The sequence below is a fragment of the Sminthopsis crassicaudata genome, chromosome 3, assembly GCF_048593235.1.
Source record: "Sminthopsis crassicaudata isolate SCR6 chromosome 3, ASM4859323v1, whole genome shotgun sequence".
Taxonomy (NCBI): domain Eukaryota; kingdom Metazoa; phylum Chordata; class Mammalia; order Dasyuromorphia; family Dasyuridae; genus Sminthopsis; species Sminthopsis crassicaudata.
The window spans coordinates 316,492,060-316,496,156 of NC_133619.1; positions in this window are offsets into that span (position 1 = coordinate 316,492,060).

Genomic DNA, 4,097 nt, shown 5'->3' on the forward strand with positions numbered 1-4,097 from the left:
TTACATATTTGTGAGTTCAGTGCTTACCACATTGGTAAGCATAAAATAGATGCTTAATAAATGTTTATTGATTAAATGATCAATAATGCCAAAATAAAACTCTATGCTACATTAAAAGAGATCTTCCTTTAGGAAGGAAATGTAGTGTCACACAAGTATAAAGAGATTTAAATCATAGAGAGAAAACAAATTAGTATTCTTCCAATCTCGAAAGTATGGTTCCTATTTATTGAAGGAAATATTGTTATTATCATGACTAGAGATTGTGCAAAGCTTAAAGTCTTATCATGTACCAGCAACGTAAGCAAAAGAATCAATAAACACCCATTTATTAACCATCTATTATGTGTCAAACCCCATCTGATCACTGCATTGACATAGTAAAAAAGACCTTGATGTTAGGAAAGATTGAAGGAAAAAAATCAAAGGAAACAGTAGAGGTTGAGATGGATAGATAATGTCATGGAAACAATGAACATGAACTTGTACAAACATTGAGAGACAGTGGAGGATAGAAGGGCCTGGCATCTTATGGTCACGAAGAATTGGACAGAATCAAACAACTGAAGAACAATAAAAATGTGCCAAGCACTATGTTAGACACCAGAATGAAGAATGAAACAATCTCTATTTGTAACAAGCTTATATTATAATGAGGGAGACAAGATATGTGTGTGTGTGTGTGTATATATATATATATATATATATATATATATATATATATATACTGCCTATATATAAAAGTAAACAAATACAATGAAGAAATGTGCCAGAAGATCAGTAAAGGTTTTATGCAAAAGATAGTGCTAGAAGTACATCTTAAAGAAAATGAAGAATTCAATGAGGTGGATATAAACAGGGAATATTTTCCAGACATGGGAGCTCCAGTTAGAGGAACCATATTCTCTCCCACTTAATATTCCTTAGTTATTACCTAGCCTAGCCACCTAATTCATATAATCATCAGGGACCCTCCAAAAGAAAAGGAAGTTACCTCAATTTGTCATACCTTAGGAATAATAGAAGAAATGGATCTCTTCATTTATATGAGAAAAAATATGCTGTACGTATGACCATTAGCACTTAATTTCCCTGGCCCCTATTTGTAAATATATTTTGAGTTAACATTGAACTATTGGGCAATTTACACATAAAATAATGGAAACTTTAAGGTATTCACCATAACTCATTTATTTCCTAACAATAGAGATATGTTTACATGAGAAGCATAAAAAGGAGCAACTATTCAGAAACAATAATTGAGATCAAGGCAAATTTTGCAAGTTAATGTTTCTTGCTATCAATAACCAGAGAAAGAATCTACTGAGTCTTGGATATAGATTGAAGCATTTTTTTAAACTTTTTTTTGAGGATTTTTTGGGGGGTGAGATTTATATTTTCTTTCACAACATGACATATAAAAATGTTTTGCATAACTTTATATGCATCTTTTTAGTGGGGAGGTGGGAGTGGAGAGGAAGAGAGAGAACTGAGAATTCGAAAGTTTTGAAAGCAAATATAAGGGCAGCTAAATTGTGCAAGGGATAGAGTACTGGCTCTGGATTCAGGAGGACCTGACTTTTAATCTTGCATTGGATTAGTTTAGATAGCTATGTGACCCTGGGTAAGTCACTTAACCCCAATTGCTTTGTCAAAAAAAAAAAAAAAAAAAAAAAGCACATGTAAAAACATATTTTTACATGTAATGGGGATAAATAAAAATGTTAAAGACAAAAGAAAAATACTGTTTCTTCTATTAGTTATTATAGTCTCTTATAGTAGAAAGAAAGGAAGCATGGCATAGTGGATAAAAAGTAGCCTTTGGAATCAGGAAAACCTAGGTTCCAAAATTCTAACTATATAACAATAAGCAAGTTCCCTAACCTTTCTGTGCTCTAGAAAATTCTTCTCAGACTATAAATTACAGAGAAGTCACAAATCTATATCACTGGAGGGAATTTCCACACCAAGAATCCTCCAAATGTTCAAAAAAATCATTCATCTAAACCTTCCTCTTCTTCCTCTCCCTCTGCCAAAAAAATAAGATTGAAAAGAAAATTGAAAGTACTCAGCATAGAGATGGACAGTATGGCATAATAGAAACAGGACTGACTTGGAAAATAGGACAACTGAATTCCCTGATGTTGTCTGCACTTATCTCTATAACCTTGAATTAAGCCACTATCTGAGGCTCAATGTTTTCATGTGGAAATGGACATATGATTTTTCTACTAATCTAATTTTATCAAATTAGAAGTATAGATCAAAGGGCTTCATAAAAATGTATTACATATTTAAATGTTTTCTGCTGTCACTTGGGCATAGGCAGAAATTATAGGATCATGGATTTAAAACTAAAAGTAACCTCAAAGATCATTTAATCTACCTTCCTCATATTACAGATGAGATGTATCTCATCTTAGAATCTTAGAAAGTTTGGGTGGCAATACCTGAATGATAGCCTGAGTGTACTAACTTTAAATTCATTAGTTCTTACATTACATCACAGTTGTAATATTGACATTGTAAAACTAAAAGTTATAAAACTCCATTTTTAAATGCACAGGAATTCAAGGAAAATTTATTAAAATCTTATCACTTAACATGATTTTATTTATTATTGATTTTATTTAAAAGGTCTATAAAGCCAAATTGCCTGAACATCATCCTATCATATAACATGAAAAACTTATTCTCATTGAAAATATTATAAAGTAACTTCATAACAAACTGTTCTAGTAATATCCAGCTACATATAAGTAGTGCGACAAGGTTCAAAAGAGACTACTAGCTACAGATATCATGTTAGAGAGAGTCATGAGCCACTGAGAGTTTGACAAGCAGCACTGGCCCTCCTGGTACAGTAAGTAAGAATCTAAGGAGACAACATCACTTCACAATCATAGTAAAGCAAACACATTAGCAAAATTTGAGCCTCTCCAGAGCACATCCTTCCATGAGTTGCCATGATCCTGGCTCTCCTTGAATTTGTCTTGAAACCAGGATCATTGCTTTTGGGTTAGTAAGCAAAGATGCAATTTCTTGAAGGTTACTGCAATTAAAGTGTACTTGTATAACCTACAAAGGGGTAAACTTATTTGAACTTTTTCAAGCTAGTAATTCTATGCTCAGGGGACACAGAAATGTTTACAGACAGATAGATGATAAAGACAGATACAGATAATAGATAGATGGATATAAAGATGCAACTTATTTCTGTAATGCAATGCTAGCCCATATTGTAAAATATGAACTGACAGATTCTACCACTGTCACTGATCAGCTAAGCTATAAGTGCTATAGCTACCTTCATTAATATTACAGCCAAAAAAATTATTACTGGTCAGACAGATCAATTATGAAAAGCTAGAATGTTGAAGAATGTTGATTCTTACTACTCTTTTGACACTCATCCTGAGCCATCACAAGAAGTATGCAGGATTTACAATCTAACAATTTAAAGTGTCTGCTATTTAAATGTGGAAGCAATAGTAGATATCATCAAATCCTCAGATTGTGGTTTATTGTTTTGTTTTGTTTTGTTTTGTTTTCTCTATCTTCTAAGTAACTTAGGGCAATAGTTTTTTTTCTTCTCAATTGATTCAAAATATTTTCAGTCCAGTATCTAAGAATCTAAAATATCTATTGCTGCTATTGAAATATTAGTGCCAGAATAGTCAGTACTAGATGACATCTTTATTACCCTGTACATTATTGGGAAAAGGGAAAAATAGGTGCTAAACAAAGCAACCTTGAATCCAATGCAAGGTTGGAATGTAACACCTGCATCCCCATGTCCTCCAGAGGCTTTGAGCCTTCATTGTAATAAAATGACTAGATTTATCACAAAATAAATATATACATGCTCAAAAGAGTGGTGTATTCTTGCATTGAAAATATATGTATTCTTAAAAAAGTTAAAAGTTTCCTTTATTATACCCTTTATACATTGTATTCTATTAACTCCAAAGGAATGGACATATTTTAAATATATATTTTAGGTTTTAACTACCTCTCTTTTTACCATGCAAGAGATACAAAACTATGAACATGAAATGAGGAAGTTGGTAAAGGTAAGAAGAAATGACACAAACAAA